Raw genomic sequence first — 21,915 nt, 5'->3', positions numbered from 1 at the left:
TTCAAGTCCTTGAGAAAAATAACAAGGTCAGAAACCTTATCTCCCGGGACGGTGAACATGCCAAGGCCTAATGAAGAATAGGATCCGGACCTGAGGATGGACACGTAGCCACCTTCCTTCTCCATCCCTCACTAGCCCTGGCCACCCTATAACAGAGGCCTGCAAACTGAGGCTGTGAAGGCAAGCTTTGAGTCCAGAACCCTCTGCCTTCTCGGGTTTGCTGACAGTTCAATTAAAGACACGAAACATATGGTCACTTCAGTCCTTGGCTTTGTGTATTGGCCTCATAGCGATAAGCAGCATGGGCTCTGGGCTCTTCCGGTGTGAATTCGACTATCCTATCATCAGAATGCATATTTACTCAGAGTCAAATCTTACTCAACGCATACAGAAATCTCTATCAGACTGCTTACCAAGTAACTGCTCTGGGAAGAAAGCCAACACAGCAACACAATAGTTTTATGCTAAGTAACAGTCAAGCTTCTGTCTTCAGTGGCCTGGTATAGAATCTCTAGCCTTGCAGTTTTCATCTGGACACACCTATCTTTTTTGGGGGGAGGGGAGTGACATGATTTTCCAAACTATACATTTTTCAAGTGTGTAACTCAATATAACACCATCGCCATCACACTGCATCACATCCCCACCCACCCCAAGCAAAGTCTCTTTCCATCCCCATTTCCCCCCCTTTTGCCCTCCTCTCCCACCTCCACCCCTCTTTCCCCCTGGCTATTGCCACTCTGTTGTCTGTATCTATGTGTTATGTCCATGTTTTTTGGTTAATCCCTTCACCTTCTTTGACCCAGTCCCCTCTTCCCCCTTCCCTCTGAGAGCTGTCCCTCTGCTCCCTGTGTCCACGCCTCCTTTTCTATTTTGTTCATCAGTTTGTTGTGTTCATTACATTCCACATATAAGTGAGATCATATGATATTTGTCTTTCTCTGCCTGGCTTATTTCACTCAGCATAATAACCTCCGGGTCCATCCATGCTATTGCAAAAAGCAAGATTTGTCTTTTTTTCTATCATTAGATCAGGCTACTACTAAGGCAAGTAACAGTATAACTTCCATGCACATGACTGAAGTGGAAGTCTTTGCTCCCCTGCATTTTCAGAAAAGGCTAAAATAGGTCTGTGGAAGGTGGGGGAGATGGGGCACCTAGGGGGTGACGGGCAAAGAAAATTAGGAGGAAGGGGTTGGGGTGTTGAAGACTACCTGTCTTTATTAAGATATAAGGGAAGTATGGGGCTCATTCTCAGCTTCAGAAAACAATTAATAGCATGTTCAAGGGACTTACCCTTTACGGAGATTTTCAGAAAGATTTTTGAAGCACTTTGTTCTGTGTGTACATCTGAGTGAGAGGCAGAGGGTGGGGGTGGGGAACAAAAGCAAGATGCTCTTAAAACAAATGGATACCCACCATCTAATTTTTTTAAATCGCAAGCAGTGTCATTAGGGAGAAGTGGGATGCGTTGGCACTGCCCCCCAGAGGAACAATCTCCGCTCCAGCTCCTCCCCATCTGGCCTGGCACTGGGGGCACCACCTGCCAGCTCCCTCTTCTGCCTTTTCAAGCTTGTAGATAGATGGGGAGAGAAATCCCAAGAGATGGCAAGATCTTTCTTAAATGTTCAGGGAATTGGATTTGCCAACTTTCCAAATTGGGGGAGGGAAGGGAGGAGAAAGGGAAGAGGAAGAGGTAGAAAGTATTTTTACCACTAGGCCCTGATATCTACTGTATTTCCCATGTATAAGGTGCTCTCATGTATAAGACGTACCTTAATTTTGGGGCCCAAAATTTGAAAATAAAAATGTACTACATAAAGTTATTGAACTCAAGTTTTATTTATCATAAAATTCATACAACTCCTCATCACTGTCAAAACTCCCATCCATTAGCTTGTCCTCATCTGTGTCTGATGACGAATCACTGTCTTCAACAATGAGCACAAAAACAAGTGCGAAAAGTGGGCAATGCAAGTAAAAAAGTCTATAGCCACTGTATAAGATGCACCCAGTTTTTAGACCCTAAATTTTTCAGAAAAATGTTTCTCTTATACATGGGGAAATATGGTACCTCACATCACCTCTTACAACTAAGATCATGCATGGTTAAAAGTTTCAAGTAAGCAATTCACATTCCAAAATGGTTGATTTGGTGATGGTGATACCTTTGTAACATTCATTGTATTTGCAGTTGGGAAGCTTGCCTGAGATCCTTCTGGAATCTGCCCCTACCATTGAGCTCACTTGCCCACCCTAGTCAACTATTTCTGGGACTAAGGGGAGTACAAAGTGAAGCGTTTATATTACCTATTGTCAGTGTTCTGTCTGCTAATATTACCTAATGGTTCTTTGTTCTCCAAGTAGGGCAGAGCACAGTTTATACAGATTACTGAAGACGACTGTTTCATGCCTCATGGAGTCCTCCAGCGCCAGTTCTCCCTTCCATGTTATACTTGTGGCCCACTGCTGTGGTCCTTCGAGTATGGATTTCAACTGACTAAATGAGTTTGAGCAAATGCTTAGAACAAATAACTAGATCTTGCAATCTCTGGTTTGAAGCTGCAAATACACATCAAGGGTGCCCTTTGTTATTTGCTAATGAAGATGCTGGTCCCTGAACTTGCTGCAGAATCAATTCAATGTGAACACAAAGATTAGATTTAACCCAGGGCCCAGCCAAAAACTAGCAAAATATTATGAAAGCAATATCATATCTGTAACACATACACAGTTCTCAGATTTGGCTGAGCATATTATAACCTGAAGATATTTTAAAATATGTCTATACCCTCTCTTTACCCCTAAAGAATGATATGTAATTGATCTGAGATGGGACCAGAGAGTAAAGACAGCCAGTCTGAGAGTCTGCTAGTTACACTAGGTGAGCACTGGTGCAATGACAGTGGTTGCACACATTTTATGATGTATAAACTCCTGCAGTCGAGTTGAGCAGTTACGTCTTTTTTACAAATCATTCCCAATTATCCATGCAAATCAATGGGCCAGGAAACCAGATAAAATGAAAGTTGAAGAACAAGCAATAAAATCCAATTCTGACTTTAGTACTCAAATTCAGAATTTGGAAGAAACTAATAATCACAGCAAAAACTAAAAATACTGTTCAATGATACAAAGGAGGCAGATGAATGGTCATAGCTGCCATTTTAAAGGAGGTCAGATTCATCTATTCATGTTTGTATTAAGAATTTAGCTCTGCTGTTGTCATAAGATTAAAAGCAACAGACATATTTCTTGCTCTCATGAGGTTTGCATTCTATCAGAATAAGAATAAAGTAGATGTAATGTTGCATCACATTTATGATTCATCCATTCCTGAAATGACTGGACAAAGGGACATTGAAGAGCATAATTTCTTCATTTCTCAGGTTCTGAATGGTGGCACAAAGAAGTGGAGTGGCTAACACTGGGGCCATGTGTGGAGTCCAGATTAGGTTAGGTGAAACTTATGTCGTATCCTCTACCATGACTCTAACTAATCATTTTGTACACTGTGTAAGTATTTGCAAGCCATATATCCTTTTGGAGAAAACAAAATTTACAAGTCAACACAATGGCAGAAAGATAATCTTTTTACATATTAAAAGGCATTCCCATATTATCTAGTGTTCATCTGCTATCTCTCTCTCCAGAGTCACAAGTGTTAACTACACACATTTACATAGGAGAGGTAGTTTCCGTGGGGACAAATGCCCACAAATGGCTCATAGTTATAAGAAAAGGTTTATTTTGGCTTTTCTCTTCCTGCACCTGGCTAGCCATTCACCCCTTTCCCCACAGGTGTGGTGGAATGTCTGGGGATCCATGTTTTCCTCCCCTTTGCATTTACAATACAATGCCAAGGTCCATCCTGGTTATGCCAATCACACAGTACAGAGACTATTTTCACAATTTCTCTGCACACCTTAACCCAAATTAATAAAATGTTCTCCAAGCCTCTTAAAATATTAATATTAATTCTGTAGTTTTTGGTACCTTACAACACCTGCAGGTGAAGTGGCTCAGTGGCTCCTCAGCTAACGTCAGTCTATTTAATAAATGGTATTTAGAAAACTGGACAGATAACATGTAAATAAATAAATAAATTAATTAATTAATTAATTAAATAAAGAAACCAGACCACAGTCTTACACCTTACACAAGAATATATTTAAAATGGATTGAAGACTTAAGCATGAGACACAAAACCATAAAAATTCCTGAAGAAAATGTAGGCAGCAAAATCTTGGACATTTCCAGTATTAATTTTTTATATATATATATCTGCTCAGGCAGGGGAAATGAGAAAAAGGATAAACACATGAGACTACACCAAACTAATATGTTTCGGCACATCAATAAAATGATAAAACAACTCACTGAATGGGGGAACATTTTTGCTAATACATCTAAAAAGAGATTAATATCCAAACTTTATAAAGAACTTATAAAACTCAACACCAAAGAAAACCCCACAAAAATCCAATTTATAATGGACAAGAAATTTGAATAGACACTTTTCTATAAAGGACATACAGATGACTAATAGACATATGAAAAGATGTTCAACATAACTAATCACCAGAGAAATGCAAATTAAATCTACAATGAGATGTCACCTCATAACAGTCAGAATAGCTATCAATAAATCAGCAAACAACAAATGTTATGGAGAAAAGGGAACCCTCATGTACTGTTGGTAAGAATGTGGATTGATACAGCCACTGAGGAAAGCAGTATGGGGTTATCTCAAAACATTAAAAATGGAGCTGCCTTTTGACCCAGCAATCCCACTTCTGGGAATATATCCAAAGAAATCCAAAACATTAATTTAAAAGAATATATACACCCCATTGTTCATTGTAACCTCATTTACAATAGCCAAGATTTTGAAGCAGCCCAAGTGCCCATCAGTAGGTGAGTTGATATAAAACAAACAAAGAGACAAACAAACTAAAACACTGTAGTACATTCACATAATGAGATACTACATGGCCATAAAAAATAAGAAAATTTTACCTTTTGTGACAGCATGGATGGACTTAGAGATCATTATTTCAGGTAAAATAAGCAGTCAGAGAAAAAATATACCATGTGATTTAACTCATATGTGGAATCTAATAAACAAACTGAACTAACATATATATCAGGGGTTTCCAAACTGTGGCCCCCTGAGGCCATTTATTCCCCCCCCCCCCGCCACCGCACTTCCGGAAGGGGCACCTCTTTCATTGGTGGTCAGTGAGAGGAGCACATTGACCATCTCATTAGCCAAAAGCAGGCCCATAGTTCTCATTGAAATACTGGTCAGTTTGTTGATTTAAATTTACTTGTTCTTTATTTTAAATATTGTATTCGTTCTCGCTTTGTTTTTTACTTTAAAATAAGATATGTGCAATGTGCATAGCAATTTGTTCATAGTTTTTTTATAGTCTGGCCCTCCAACAGTCTGAGGGACAGTAAACTGTTCCCCCTGTGGAAAGAGTTTGGGGACCCCTGATATATATGTATATAGTAAATATACACACATATATATGTTCACATGCATACATATATACACATAGATCAATGAAACTCAATAGACAGTATTATTATAGATGCACACAAATACACACTGAATGACTTTTGGCCTTAGCAGAAAAGCAACTCAGTGGAGAAAGTGTAATTTCTTTAACAAATGGTGTTGAAATAACTGAACTTTATCTACCAAAATAAATAAATAAATAAAACTAAACAATAAAAGAACTTACTCTCAATATACATTTGCATATTTTGCAAAAATTAACTCAAAATGGATACTAGATCTCAATATTTTAACATAATAAAGCTTTAAGAAGAAAATGGTGGGAAGGGAATATCCCTGTAATCTAGGGTTAGGCAGAGACTGATACATTGGTAATTTCATCATACAAATTTAAAATGTTTAATATGGAAAAGGCACTGTTAGAGAAATAAAAAAGATAAGCCACTGTCTCAAAAATCATTTTCAAATTGCATATCAGACAAAACAATACTATCTAAAATACAAAATAATACTCTAAACTCGACAGTAAGAGAACAAACATCTAACTAAAATATGGGCAAACATCTTTAACAGACATTTAACAAAGAAATATGTATGGATGGCAAATAAACACATAAAATATGCTCAATATCATTAACTATTGGGGCAACAGAAGTTAAAGCTGTGATGAGATACAAGCACACATCTGTTAAAATGACTAAAATAAAAAATGCTGGCCAACCAAGGGCTGGAAAGGGCGCAGTCCAGTTGGAGCCTTACACATTGCTGATGCAGATGAAAAATGGAACTAGCACTCTAAATAACAGTTTGGCAATATCTGTACCCAGCAATCACTCTCTTAGGTATTTAACTTAAAAATTTTAAAAAGTAAAAATTATGTTCACATCAAAACTTATATGTGAATGTGCATAGCAACTGTGGTTTTAACAGACCCAAACTGGAAACCACTCAGAAGTCCCTTCAGCTGTTGAATAAACTATGATGCACGACCTGGAAATGCCGAGGTTGCCGGTTCAAAACCCTGGGCTTGCCCGGTCAAGGCACATATGGGAGTTGAAGCTTCTTGATCATCCCCCCCTTCTCTCTCTCTCTCTCTCAATCTCTCTCTCTCTCTCCTCTAAAATGAATAAATAAATAAATAAAAAATTAAAAAAAAAACTATGATGCATGCACACACGTGGGATATTGCTTAGCTAGACAAAGGAAGAAACTGTAGATAAATACAGCAACTTAGATGAATCTCAAGGGACATAATGCTGAGTGGGGGGGGGAATAGCCAATGTCTAAGGTTACATAATATTTGTTTCAATTGATAACAACATTTGTTAATTGAAAACGAATTATAGCAATAGAGAACAGAAGAGTGATTGCCAGGGGTTTAGAGGTGAGGACAAGTTGTAATTTCAAAACTAATGGAACACTTTTGTATCCTGATTTTGGTGTCAGTTACACGAATCTATGCATGTGATGACATTTCATAGAAACACATACACACAATTGCATGACAAATCTGATTAAATTACAATAAAGTCTGTAGTTTAGTAGCATAGCACTAATACCGTTTCCCTGAAAATAAGACAGTGTCATATATTAATTTTTGCTCCTAAAGATGTGCTAGGTCTTATTTCAGGAGAGGCCTTATATTTCTAACCTTGAAAAAAATTGTACTAGGTCTTATTTTCAGGGGATGTCTTATTTTCAGGGAAAGAGGGTATCACCTTCTTGGCTTTAATCATTGTACTGTGCATATGAGATATATGTTTGTGAATAATTTCTCCCATTTTGTAAGTTGTCTTTCCCTTTTGTTGGTAATGTCCTTTGATGCACAAAAGCTTTTAATTTTAATTAAATGCAATTATTTTTTTATTAATTATCTAAAAAAATCCACTGTCAAATTCAAAATCATGAAGATTTATCCTTATCTTTTTTTCTGAGTTTTAAGGCTTTCATTGTTATATTTAAGTTGTTTATCTGTTTTGTTATTTTTTATGACCATAAAATTAGTGACAAGACATCTTTAATTATAATAAAATAGGCCAGAAAAAAGTTCATTTTCTGAATCGGTTTTAGTAAAAGCTCACTTGTGCTCCTTATATAACAACAGCCAATAGGCAGTTCACTGTATTAAGCGGCATATTTTTCTTTGGAATTGGTCAATGAGAAATACTGGAAAGTAAACAAACCCAACACTTCATTGTCCACACATACTTATTTTTTTATAACTGATATATAACATCCATAATGTATATAATGTGTATATATGTGTGTATTATGTATAATTGTATATATGTGTATACATATGTGAACATATATGTCTGTGTGTATCTTCATTCTAGCGTGTGGAGCTATCCCGTTCCCCCAGCACTATTTTCTGTAGAGACTATTCTTTCCCTATTAAATGGTGTTGGCATCTTTGTTAAAAATCAATTGATGTGTGAGTATAATTCTGCACTATGAATTCTATACCATTGGTCTATATGTCTATCTCTAATCCAGTGCCACCCTGATTTAAATAATAAAACTTTGTAGTGAGTTCTTAAATTGGAAAATGTGAATTCTAAACTCTATTTTTTAAAGATTATTTAGAGCAATTGGAGTCTTGAAATTTCACATGAATTTGAGGATCAGCTTTTGCATTTCCATAAAAAATAAGGTTGTTGAAATTTGCATTGATTCCATGGATAATTTGGGGCAACTAGTTAACATTATAAGGCCGTTAAATTTTTTCAATCCTTGATTATGAGTTGTCTTTTCAATTATTTATGCCTTTATTTTATACATTATTTATAGTTTCCATTATACAAGTCTTTCATTTTTTTGGATAAACTTAAGTCTAGATATTTTGTACTTTTCAATGCTATTGTAAATAAAACTTTTCTTAATTTCCTTATCGAATTGTTCATTGTTAGTGTATAGAAACACAAGTAATACTTGTATCTTAATCTTGTGCCCTGTAATTTTACTTAATTTATTTATTAGCTTTAATAGCTTTCTTGTAAGTTCTAAGGAATTTTCTACACAGAATGTTATGTTATCTGAAAATAAAAAAGTTTTACTTCTTTCTTTCCAATTTGAATGCCTTTTATTTATTTTTTCTTTCCTTGTCATTCTGCCTAGAACTTCCAGTACAACATTAAACGCAGCAGTGACAGTTGGCATCTTTGTTCCTGATCTTCGGAGGAAAGCTTTTAGTCCTTCACAATTGAGTACAATGTTAGGAAGAAACTTTTTTACATTTATTATTTTTTATATATATATATATATAAGTGCTCTTCATCATGTTGGGGATGTACCTTTGTACTCCAAGATTTCTCAGTGTTTTTATCCAGTAGTGGGATTCAGCCAAGTCTCACTGGTTTGGTAGAACCGATACCTAACTTTGTCGCGTTCTGCGAACAGCTTGTTAAAATGGCACTTGTAATCAGGGTTCTCTCTAAGGTGGGTGCTTGGGCAGCCGCCCAATGTGAAAATCTCAAATTTACATTTCTCACTTTTTTATTAATGTTCATCTGCGCAACACCGTATTCTAAGCACCCATAGTAATGTTCATTCCACCCATAGGTGAAAAAAATTTGATGGAACTGTGCTTGTAATACATATTTATTCATCTCATAAAAGTCATTATACCTTTGATGAAATACTACATTTTAATTCCCTCGTGTTTGTTACTTCAGTAAACAAACATATAACATAAAGAGAAAAAGTGCCAAACAACCAGGGGGTGACAAGCTGTCACTGGAAATATCTTAAATAACAGTTTTATTGTTTTTTTTCAGGTATTATTTAATATTTTTCATTAATATTTTTTTGACAGAGACAAAGAGTGTCAGGGAGAGGGCCAGATAGGGACAGACAGACAGGAAAGGAAAGAGAGGAGAAGCATCAATTCTTCTTTGCACCACTCTAGTTGTTCATTGATTGCTTTCTCATATGTGACTTGATGGAGGGGGGGGGACTACAGCACAACAAGTGACTCCTTGCTCAAGCCAGCGACCTTGGGCTCAAGCTAGTAACCTTGGGCTTCAAGCCAGTGATCTTTGGGCTAAAGCTAGCAACCATGGGGTCATGTCTATGATCCAACACTCAAGCCGGCAACTCTACGCTCAAGCTGGGAAGCCTGCACTCAAGCCAGATGAGCCCGCACTCAAGTCAGCAACCTCAGGGCTTTGAACCTGGGTCCTCTGCATTCCAGTCCAACATTCTATCCACTGTGCTTCCGCCTGGTCAGGCTTTCATTAATATTTTAAAACTCTTATAACATAATCTATTGATAGTTTTGTGTTCCTCTTTTACTGTTCTTATTTAAGTATAAATGCATGAAATAATAACCTACCTATAGGTATATAGTTTTTAGTACTTAAAATGGTCATTAGGTTGAATCCATGGTAACACAATAAATTAAAAAACTTTAAAAAAAACAGTCATTAGGGTAGAGACCTGGTTGTTAAATTATTTGATTCCCACCACTATTTTTATCATAAAAGAGAGTTGGTTCTATCCAAGTATATTTTCTGTCAATTGAGATAACCAGTTTTTTCCTGTCATTCTATTAAAGTAGAGTGTTACATGAAGTAATTTTTTTTTAATGCTGAATTTTCCTAGCATTCCTGGGATATATCCCTCTCGGTTATGGTGTGTAATATTGTTAACATGATGTTATATTATATACTAATATTTTGTTGAGAAATTTTGCATTTTATTGAGATGGAGCATTTATCTATAGTTTTATTAATTAGTGATGTTTTTATCTGCCTTTCAAAGCAGGATAATGTTGGCCTCATCTAATGAGGGAAAATGTGTTATATTCTCTTTGTTTTTTAGAAAAAATTGAGAAGGTTTGGTGTTAATTCAACTTTATACGATTGATAAAATTTACCAATTAAGTCATCTGGTCCTGGACTTATATTTTTTGTATTTTTTTGGTTGCTAAGATTTTTATTACTAATTTACTCTTCTTATTTTTAAGTGATCCACTCATATTTCTTATTTATTCTTGAATCAGCTTTGGTAATTTGTGTGTTTCTATGAAATTATTCATTTCATCTAAAGTTATCCAATTTATTAGCATACATTTCTTCATAGTATACTCTTATAATCCTTTTTACCATTTCTGTAAAATTGATAATAATGTTTCCATTTTTATTTATAATTTTAGTTATTTCTGTTTTCTCTTTCTTTTTTGTCCAGTTGACTAAATGTTTGTCAATTTTGTTGCTCTTTTCATAAAACTAACTTTTAGTTTCACTGTATTTTTTCTATATTGTTTTTTTATTCTCTAATTCATTTATTTGCCTTTTCTCAAAACTTTACTATTTTCTTCTTATAGGTCTGGATTTATTTTTCTCTTCTTTTTTAGTTTCTCAAATACTAAGTTAGATTATTAGTTTGAGTTTTTTTCTTCTTCTTTAATGTAGATGCTTATAGCTACAAGTTTCCTACTGAGCACTGCTTTCTCTGTCTGAATCCTGTAAATTTTAGTATGTTTTATCATTTTAATTTTATTATAAATTGTTTAAGGTTATTGATTTTAGAAAGAGAGGGAAGAAGGGGAGAGAGAGAGAGAGATTTCTTAATCCTTTTATTTATGCATTCATCAGTTGATTCTTGTGTGCCCTGCTGGGGATGGAACTCTAGACCATGGTATATGGGAACAACACTCCAACTACTTTTGCTACATGGCCAGGGCCTTGTTTATACTTCATTAATCTCTAAGTAGTTTTTTAATTCTTATGATTTCTAGTTTTACTCGTTGGTTGTTTAAAAGTATACTGTTTAATTTTCACATATTTTATTTACTTTTCTTTTGTTGATTTATAGCTTAGTACATTATGTTCAGAAAAGATGCTTTCATATGAATTGTTTTGTAACCTAGCACATCACTTTCTTTAATTCTGTCAATGTCTGCTTCATACATGGTACACGGCTGCTTGTTGCATATACGTTTATATTTGTAACATCTTCCTGATGAACTTTCCTTTTTTATCAATATGTAATGTTCTTATTTGTCCCTTGTAAAAAAAAATATTGGGGGGGGAGAGATAGAGAGACAGAATGTCAGGCTATTCCTGCATGTGCCCTGACCAGGGAATCGAACTGGCAACCTCTGTATTCAGGGACAATGCTCCAACTGACAATCTAGCCAGGGCTTAATTTTTATTGATATTTTTAGGAAGACAGTGAGAAGAAGGGAGGCAGAGGAGTGGGGGAAGGGAAGCGTTCATTTTTGTTCCACTCAGTTGTGCACTGGCTGGTTACTTCCCGTGTGTGCCCTGATCCAAGGGATTGAACCCATAGCCTTTTCATTTCAGGACAACACTCTTAAGCAATTGAGCTAACTGGCCAGGGCCAGTAAAACTTTTTGATTAGTCTCTGTTTCTGATATTAGAATAGCCATAATAGCTATCTTTTGGTTTCTATTTGCATTGGCTATATTTTGTCACTCTTTCATTTTCGACTTATTTGAGTTTTTAGAGGTAAAAATGAATCTATCACCATCTGCATTGTAAGGTTATGAAAAATAATTTTTAAATTATCTTTATTTTTTTCCATGTTTCAAATATCCCATAATAAACCTATACTATTTTTATTATTATAAACTTTTCATATAAACCCTAACAAGAATACTAATGTAGATGTATGGAAGAGAAATAATTAATTCAAACAAATAAAATTTTGAAGTTAAAAAATAATAATTTCTCAAGGGCTAGTAATGACATCTTTATTATTTATATAGGGCAACCTACTAGCATTATAGAAATTTAGAAAATTAGAGCAGATTAGATTTATGTAAACAAAATTGTCATGGAGATATTTTGATTTCATCTGAGTCTGACAAAGGAAAATAAGATAGAGTTCTAAGTACAGAAAAATGACCTGAGCAAAGATAAACTTTTAAAATTAGAGGGCGCATTTTAAGGATGCATGCCAGCTTGTGTGGTTTGTTTTCTATTTTCTTTAAAATACCTCATTTTTTTAGCTGTAGAAGTGCAGATGGATGGTGTCTTTGGAATGTAGTCCCTGTGTTATTTATACTATGTTATAAAGATAGCTCAGAGAGCTATTGCCCTTTCATAAAAGATTTATTATTTTTAATTTAAACTTAAGCTTTATATAACATTAAATTTGCATACTTTAGTTGGGAATATGTAGTTAATATACAGTTGATTATCTTTGGAAGGCCAAGCCTGCTTGAATGACTCCTGGCTGGGAAGGAGTCAGGTCAGGGACACTTGCTAAGAGTCCTAGCATGTACTAAGTGGCATTGCTCTTTCATAGCTCATTAGTAGCTTTATTTTCAAGTGCAACCCTGGAAGGCACATGTGGGTACAGATGAAAAGTCATGACTAATGCTGGTGTCTCCAGCACTCCTGCCACTGTGGAGAGGTGGCTTCTACTAGATTGCATAATGTCTGGCTGAACACATTTTTTCTCATGAATGTTTATACTTGCAACTCTTAAAATTTGTTCCTTTGCAGGAATTCCTAAGCCATGTGATATTCTCTTCCTTTCACGAATATGACACATGCCCATTTCTTCCCTTCAAGAAACAGCATTCTCCTTTAGCCAAATTATTAAAATAATATTTTTATCCTGGCCTTTAGATTTCATCATGGCCTAGGCTACTTCATGTTTGAAAGAAACCCAGAGGCAGAATACTACCTAAATAATCTATTTAGGGAAGCCTCGGGAAATTCAGGTTAATCCCAAAGTGAACTTGTTTTCCTTCAATTCTGTTTCATTGTTTCTCAGTGGTAGCCCTGAGCTTTCCCATCATCTTCTCATTATTTGCAGGGTCACAGTGACAATAAAACTGTTAAGTCATGATACCAAAACACTGTCTTTTTCTGCACACAGAAGGCAACACTTGATGGGGGACTTGAAGAACAAGTAAAAATTCCAACAGCTCTATTTTATTGAGCCATTACTATATGCTACGAACTTGATTATCTCATTTAGTGGCCACAGCAACTTCTAAGTTAGTATTATTAGCATCCCATGTTATAGGTGACGCACTAGAACATAGACAGGTGAAGTACAATGCCCACGATCATTCAGCTAGGAAGTAGCCAAGCTGGGCTTTGCATTCAGTCAGCCATTCTAAAGAATTCAGATTCTAGGAAGAATAACGAAAGATTGTGAGAGAGACAATGAGTACCAACAAAAGAAATATGAAATACAAATATATCAGTATACAAGGTTTGTGTTGAGCAAAAATAAAGATTCTAGTGCAGCTCTATTGTAAGTGTTAAGAGAGTGACTGGAGGTAAGATAAGTTTTTTTTTATGGACAATAACTGGGAAAATAATAAGGATTAGAAATGGGCAGAAAATATTAACCTTTGAGTATTAAAATATAAAATAACTGGAGGCCCTGGCTGGATAGCTCAGTTGGTTAGAGTGTTGTCCTGACAAGCAGAGATTACAGGTTCAATCCTAGGTCAGAGCACAGATAGGAATCAAACACTGACAACAAGAATGGGCGGAATGCCAAATCAATGGTTCTCTCTTTCTTTCTGTCTTTCCTCCTTCCTCTCTCTAAAAAATTTATTTAAAAATTAAAATAACTGGATTATAGATAAGATGTAAGTTTATTTTAAATAGACTAATTCTTTCCAAGATTAAGACTTGACTGTAACCTGATTAAATGTTAACTTATAAGAAGTCAATTAAAATATTTTAAATATTCAATTACACAGAGGGAAGAATTACAGTCAAATAACTGCATTCTGTAATCAACACAGTTTAGTGGAGAGAGTTTGACCCTAAAGCATTTATTAGATTATCACAATATAATGAGACTTATGGTACTATAATCAACCCATTCATTTAGTTACATTTTTCATAAAAAATCTTTAAACCTAGTAAAATTTTACGTATAACTTCAATATACAATACAGAAAAAGAAGAGATGCTTAGATCAGGAAGGCTTGGAGGAGCTTGATCCCAAGGAATTCAATATCTTTTCACACCTATAGCAACAGTGTAATTAATTTTGCAACAAACTGTATATGTTTCCTGTAATTCTGAGTTCACTGTGAAAATTTTAAAATATAATTTTTCTTTCGTATAGATTCGATCACAGGGAGGAAATAACACTGTGCAGAAAACAGTTGAGTTCTGTTCTTGGAGCCTGGGGTGCACCTGTGCAGAAAAGTTTATCTAATTGATGTTTTCCTCATGTAAATTGATATATAAATATTCTGGTTTATTCACTGGCCTCTTTAAATTTAGTTAACTTCACCCAGTCTTATTCTGGTGTACTCATAACTGCACTTCTAATCCTTAAAACTGTGAAGATGAGAACTTTCTTAGTCACTCTTTACAGCTCATGGACATCTTTAAAACAGCACTCATGTGCCATGATAAGCTTATATTTAATTTGTTAGCAGAGAACTGATAGTTACTTCTTAAGAAAAGTATTTTCACATATAGTTTAGTAAATATTTAGAACTATCAAATTGTATGTAGAAAGAGTGTAGGAAACACTTCATCCTCTTTCAGTCCCACCTAGTATCACGTGACTGGAACAGCAATCGCACACATTGCTACGTGCCCACACTGCTTTAACGATTCAGGTTGCAGTAATGAGTAAAACAGACTAAAATGGCCACAGTCATAGTCCTTACATTCTAGAAGGGGATACAGACAATATACAAACAGATAAAGAAAAAAAGCAAGGTCTCATACACAGCAGGGGCCAGCCACACATAACAACCTGGCCTGCTCCCTGTTTTTGGAAATAGAGTTTGGTTGGAGCACAGTAACTACATTTGTTTCAATATTGTTTATGGCTGATTTTATGCTATAGTGGCAGACTTGGATAGTTGCAATACAGACTATCTGGCCTACAAGCCTCAAATATTTATTATCTGGCCCTTTACGGAAAAGTTTACTGACCTCTGGTATATAGTATTTCATATTTCAGCAAATGAAATGGAGTAAACAAAGCAGAGAAAGGAGAAGGATGTGGGGGGATTTGCTAACACTAACATAACAGTATAATCAATATAGTAATACATACCAACTGTAAGGCTAGTGGCATGGGCAGGCAGGTTCACACTGGATTCAGGCAGACGGTAGAGAAACTGTGGAGCTGAAGGATGGTGGGCCATTCTGTTTATTAGAGTCTCACAACAGCAGACAAGCAAGCAGGCAGGGAAAACCACTTCTCTGTCTCAGGACTCACAAGTAAAACAGGATGGGGAAAAAATAAAAACCTTCTCTGGCAAACAATAGCAAACAATGGCCCCTCCCAATGGTGGCAGGCAGTCTGCAATTTACAATCTGCTGCCCTGAGGGCAAGCACTTGCAGCCTTACATAGACTATACAAACCTGTTGCTGCCCTGTGCTCATGTACCAGTCAGGCAAAGCACAAGTGAGCAAGCCCAACACACTTGTTTGCCCAACACTGACTAAATGAAGGTGATGCTTGGAAAAAACCTCAATGAGATGAGGGTATCTGAGCACATACCACTTACCTTCAAATCAATCTGGTTGACATATTTTATGATTAATTTTTGTGTAGACATTCTCGCCAAACCAATCAATGATACATTTTCTATATCAGTGCCTTACTACTTTGTACTTATACTACTGCAATAGCACTGAGCACTGTGGCTTAGCTATTCAACATCCGTCTCTCTCTCTCTCCAGAGACCCATTCCCTCTTTTTATCCGAATGAAACTTTTTGAATTATTTCACTCCTTGTTCAAAAACTTCTGCAACAGGAGAAAGATCTAAGACTCCTCCTTGCCCAGGAATCTCTCTCACAGTAACAGCTCCAGCATCATCTGACTTCCCCTAAACTGCAGTGAAACTGTCCTCCTCTTTGGTTCTCTGCCATGTCTATGGTTTCAGGTTGACTTTGATGTCTGGCACGCCCTTTCTCCTGAGCTCTTCAAGATACAGTGAGAAGTATGAACTGAGCAGCAAACAGAAGGACAAGAGGAAGTGAGGCCTGGGAAAAGTGCAGCCCAGGCCGAGCGGAGGGCAGGTGCAAAGCCCAATGGGGGGAGTGTGTTTGAAGGGCACCCGGGAGGATGCAGTAGCTGGAGCCTGGTGGTGAAGGGAGATTGAAGGTCAAATGCGAGAGGTAAGGGAGGAGGCGGGGGAAAAGACTGTGAGCTCAGACTTGGACTCTAGGTGCAATGGCAGCCACTGAGAATGCTGACAAGCTTTGAGCCAACCTCGGATTTAAAGGCTCATGGGTTGTTGTGCTACAGTATCCCTGCGCCGGGACAGGGCTAAAGAAGGGGACAAGTTAGGAGAGTGTTCAATTGATGCATGTGAATACTGTTAGAAAAAGTGTTGGGATCCAGATAGTTTCGAAAGTAGAGCCTACAGGATTTTCTGGTGGATAGGATTTAGGGCACACAGGAAGAATGAACTCATGGGGGTCTGAAGTTTTGGCCTTAATCACTGAAACTACAGAGATGACATTTACTGAAATGAGGAAAGCGAGGGTAGATGGTGTACTTCACGTGTTTAAGTTTGGGATGCCTTTTAGACCTCTATGTAAACAATACTTGAGTGAGAATCTGGAAAAATGAGGACTGAGATGAGGGAGAAAGTCCAGGATGGCACAGACACACCTCATGCTAGATAAAACATTTCTTTTTTAAAATCTATTTGTCGGAGATGACGTCAGAGTAATGGCACGGTAGGAAGCAATATCGATAAATCTCCCCCAAAACTCAACAAGATCTTCAACCAGAAACAGAAAAACCTATCCTTGGAGCCTCCAGATGTTTCACAATATACCCGAAGGTATGGTCGAGCAAAAAATTGGCTAAATATATAATCAAACCCCGAAGGAAATAGGGACTAAGAAATGCTCCACCTTCCTCACTAACCTAAACAGGGCAGCTTTCACTGGGAACTGAGAATATAGAAACTGAGGTGGGCAAAGGGGGTGAATAGATCCAGGCCATGGCACAAACGGCCGAACCAGGCTGTGGCACAGAGTTCCAAGCCGAGGAAAAACTGTTACTGTGGCAACCCGGGCAATACAAGCTAACACTCGCACCAAACCCAGACAAAGAAAGACAAGCAGGGCAGCCATTTTCCCCGATCTCCTGATCAGCGCACACAGATAGTGGGCGAGAGATTTCTTCCAAAGCTCCGGGAGTGTGCGCCCGTGTTGTCCCACAGAGAGGCAGAGTCAGAGGCCTTTGTGTGGGCCAAAAGCGGAATCTCCGGGCCGCCCCAGCGCCCTGGGAAAGCCGCGCAAGGGGAGGAAGGAAGAGCCAATTCACATGCTGAAACTTTTCCGTGCGGGCGGGGGATTCACTCAGAGGGTGAGGTGGCCAGCCTGATATCCTGGTCTGCGTGTGCGGAGAGTGAACAAGAGATTCCTCCGAGCACCTCAGAAGTGGGCGCTCGTGTTACCCCACCGAGGGGCAGAGTCAGAGGCCTCTGTGTGGGCCAAAAGCGGAATCTCCAGACCACCCCAGCACCCTGAGGAAGCCGCGCACGGGGACAGAGTGAGAGCCAATTCCAACGCTGGAACTTTTCTGTGCGGGCGGGGGTTTCATTCGGAGTGAGAGGAGGCCGGCCTGATATCCTGGTCTGCGCACGTAGATAGTGAGTGAGAGATCCCTTCGAGCGCCTCGGCAGTGCGTGCCCGTGTTATCCCACAGAGTGGCAGAGCCAGAGGTCTTTGAGTGGGCGGAAGCCCCACCTGATTATGCTAGCAGCTCTGACTGACTGAGCCTTACCCAGAGCCCTGTGCTGAGTGGGAATAGAGAGGGGAGTTGCCAGCTCTTTGAGCCTCTTACTATCCAGGCAGAGGCAGCAGCAACCCCATAGCTGGATTATCAGGCTACTAATTGAGGAAGAAAAGACTAGGAGAGAGGCTCCAGGAACACGGACTCTCTCACTTTCGGAGCCTATAAATGCTAATGAGCCTCGACTGCCAACGAGACTAAAGCACAATACATGACATCGCCATAGAGACTTATCAACTGCAAAACTCTACCTGAGCGTGCCAAAGGGGCAGAACCTGAGGTACAGAGTCACCGACCAGGAAGAGGGAGAGAAAAGAAAAAGCAAGAAGATAACCTCTCAAAATCAAGAATAATACGCAGACTTTATAGCCTATCCCATTTTATTATATTTGTTCGTTTGTTTCTCTTATCTTCACTCTTAATATTTTTTTATTCCTCCTCCAATTTGGTCATTTAACTCTCTGCCAGTCTTACTCTTTCCTCTCCTTTAACTACACTACCCATAAGTGTTACATCTCCCATTATCTTTTCTTTCCTCTTCCTTTCTCTCTATGAGGGTTGCACTCCAAAACCCTTAACTCTCTCTCTCTCTCTCTCCTCTTTTTTTTTTCTTCTTTTAGTGGTTCCCTCTTTTGTCTCTCTCTCTCTCTTTCTTTTCTCCCTCTATATTAGTTTCTTCCTTTCTCCTTTACATCTCCTCTCATTCAAACCTCAATAATGAACAATATCTTATCTGGGACTCAAACTTATGTTTGTGGCATTTTGGGGGTTTTTACTTCACCTTCTTAACACACTAGCAGTGCTCCCATCCCTGGCTCTCCATTTTATCTAGTTCTTGTTCCACTAAATACAATAGTAATTTTTTAATTTGTCCCCCCATTTTCCTGTTTCCCTCTTATTCCTCTCATCATAACTATTAGTCAACCAACACCTAAAAGCAAATCATTTTATTCTTGACCCAACTTTTTTTCTTATTTGCTTTTAGTGGATCCATACGCATTTTTTTTTGCCCCTTTATTACTTCTCCCCAATTCAGGCCCTCCATTACAAGCATTGTTTGTTTTGTTTAGTACAATATAATTCACAGTTCACCACAACATTTTCTCAAGAAAGAGAGGAGAGGAGAGGAGAGAAAAAAAGGAGGGGGGGAATAATTGAATAATTTTCTTTTTTTTTAATTTTTATTTTATTTTATTTTTCTTTATTTTATTATTAATTTTTTTTAAAAAAAACAACTCTTCGATTTTTTATTTTTTTTAACTTTTTATTCTTTATTAAATCTCATTAAATGCTATCAACAAAACCACCTTCAGATGCCATTAAGGAAGAGAAAATCGAATATCATGGATACAAAAGAAAGAGAGGTAACACAGCTAGATGAGAAAAAAATCTATGGAGAAAAAATTTAATGTATTGGAAACCTTGGAGCTAAATGACAGAGAATTTAAGATAGAAATCCTAAAAATCCTCCGAGATATACAAGAAAACACAGAAAGGCAATTTAGGGAGCTCAGAAAACAACTCAATGAACACAAAGAATATATTTCCAAGGAAATTGAAACTATAAAAACAAATCAAACAGCGATGAAAAACTCAATTCATGAGCTGAAAAATGAGGTAACAAGCTTAGCTAATAGAACAGGCCAGATAGAAGGTAGGATTAGTGAAATAGAAGACAAGCAACTTGAGGCACAACAGAGAGAAAAAGAAAGAGACTCAAAAATTTAAAAAAATGAGATAGCCCTACAAGAATTATCTGACTTCATCAAAAAGAATAACATAAGAATAATAGGTATATCAGAGGGAGAAGAGAGAGAAAATGGAATGGAGAACATACTCAAACAAATAATAGATGAGAACTTCCCAAGCCTGTGGAAAGAACTAAAGCCTCAAGTTCAAGAAGCAAACAGAACTCCAAATTTTCTTAACCCCAACAAACCTACTGCAAGGCATATCATAATGAAATTGGCACAAACCAACGGCAAAGAAAAAATTCTCAAGGCAGCCAGGGAAAAGAAGAATACAACATATAAAGGAAGGCCCATTAGATTATCATCAGATTTCTCAACAGAAACTCTACAAGCTAGAAGAGAGTGGACCCCAATATTTAAAGTCCTGAAGAGAGGAACTTTCAGCCACGAATACTATACCCATCAAAACTATCCTTCAAATATGAAGGAGAAATAAAAACATTCACAGATACAGAAAAGATGAGGGAATTTATCATCAGAAAACCCCCACTCCAGAAATTACTAAAGGGGGTTCTCCAATCAGATACAAAGAACAACAACAACAAAAAAAAACAAAGCCACAAGTAAAAGCTCCAAGAAGAACACAATAAAACCAAATTTAAACTGTGACAACAACAAAAAGAAAGGGCAGGAGAGGATGGAGATTAACAGTAGGAAAGGATGATGTAGTGCAAAAGTACTCACAAAATAGTGCGCTACAATGAACAGGGTAGGAACCCTTTTCATTACTTAAAGGTAACCGCCATTGAAAAAACCACCACAGAAGCACATGAGATAAAAAAGATAGCAACAGAGGAAAGATGTATGGAATACAACCAAATAAAAACAAAAGATAGAAAAACGAAAGAGAAGGATCAAACAAGACACAAAACTAACAGAAAGCAATCTATAAAATGGCAATAGGAAACTCACAAGTGTCAATAATTACACTAAATGTAAACAGATTAAACTCACCAATAAAAAGGCACGGAGTAGCAGAATGGATTAAAAAAGAAAATCCGCCTGACCAGGTGGTGGCGCATGGATAGAGTGTTGGACTGGTATGCTGAGGACCCAAGTTCTAGACCCTGAGGTTGCCAGCTTGAGCATGGGCTCACCTGGTTTGAGCAAACCTCACCAGGTTGGACCCAAGGTCACTGGCTCGAGCAAGGGGTTCCTTGGTCTGCTGAAGGCTCGCGGTCAAGGCACATATGAGAAAGCAATCAATGAACAACTAAGTTGTTGCAACGAAAAACTGATGATTGATGCTTCTCATCTCTCTTGGTTCCTGTCTGTCTGTCCCTATCTATTCCTCTCTCTCACTCTCTCTCTGTCCCTGTAAAAAAAAAAAGAAAGAAAAAAAAAAAGAAAATCCAACTGTATGCTGCCTACAAGAAACTCATCTAAGTAACAAGGATAAAACAAATTCAAAGTGAAAGGCTGGAAAACAATACTCCAAGCAAATAACATCCAAAAAAAGCAGGCGTAGCAATACTCATATCTGATAATGCTGACTACAAGACAGCAAAAGTACTCAAGACAAAAATGACCATTTCATAATGGCTAAGGGGACACTGAATCAAGAAGACATAACAAGTTTTAATATATATGCACCAAACCAAGGAGCACCAAAATATATAAGACAGCTACTTATTGACCTTAAAACAAAAACTGACAAAAATACAATCATACTTGGAGACTTCAATACACCGCTGATGGCTCTAGATCGGTCACCCAAACAGAGAATCAACAAAGATATAGTGGCCTTAAACAAAACACTAGAGCACCTGGATATGATAGACATCTACAGGATATTTCATCCCAAAGTGACTGAGTATACATTTTTCTCCAGTGCACATGGATCATTCTCAAGAATTGACCATATGTTGGGCCACAAAAACAACATCAGCAAATTCAGAAAAATCGAAGTTGTAC

This window comes from Saccopteryx leptura, chromosome 2 (genome assembly GCF_036850995.1).
Source record: "Saccopteryx leptura isolate mSacLep1 chromosome 2, mSacLep1_pri_phased_curated, whole genome shotgun sequence".
In the NCBI taxonomy this organism is placed as follows: domain Eukaryota; kingdom Metazoa; phylum Chordata; class Mammalia; order Chiroptera; family Emballonuridae; genus Saccopteryx; species Saccopteryx leptura.
Note: the sequence above shows the minus strand (reverse complement) of the source record.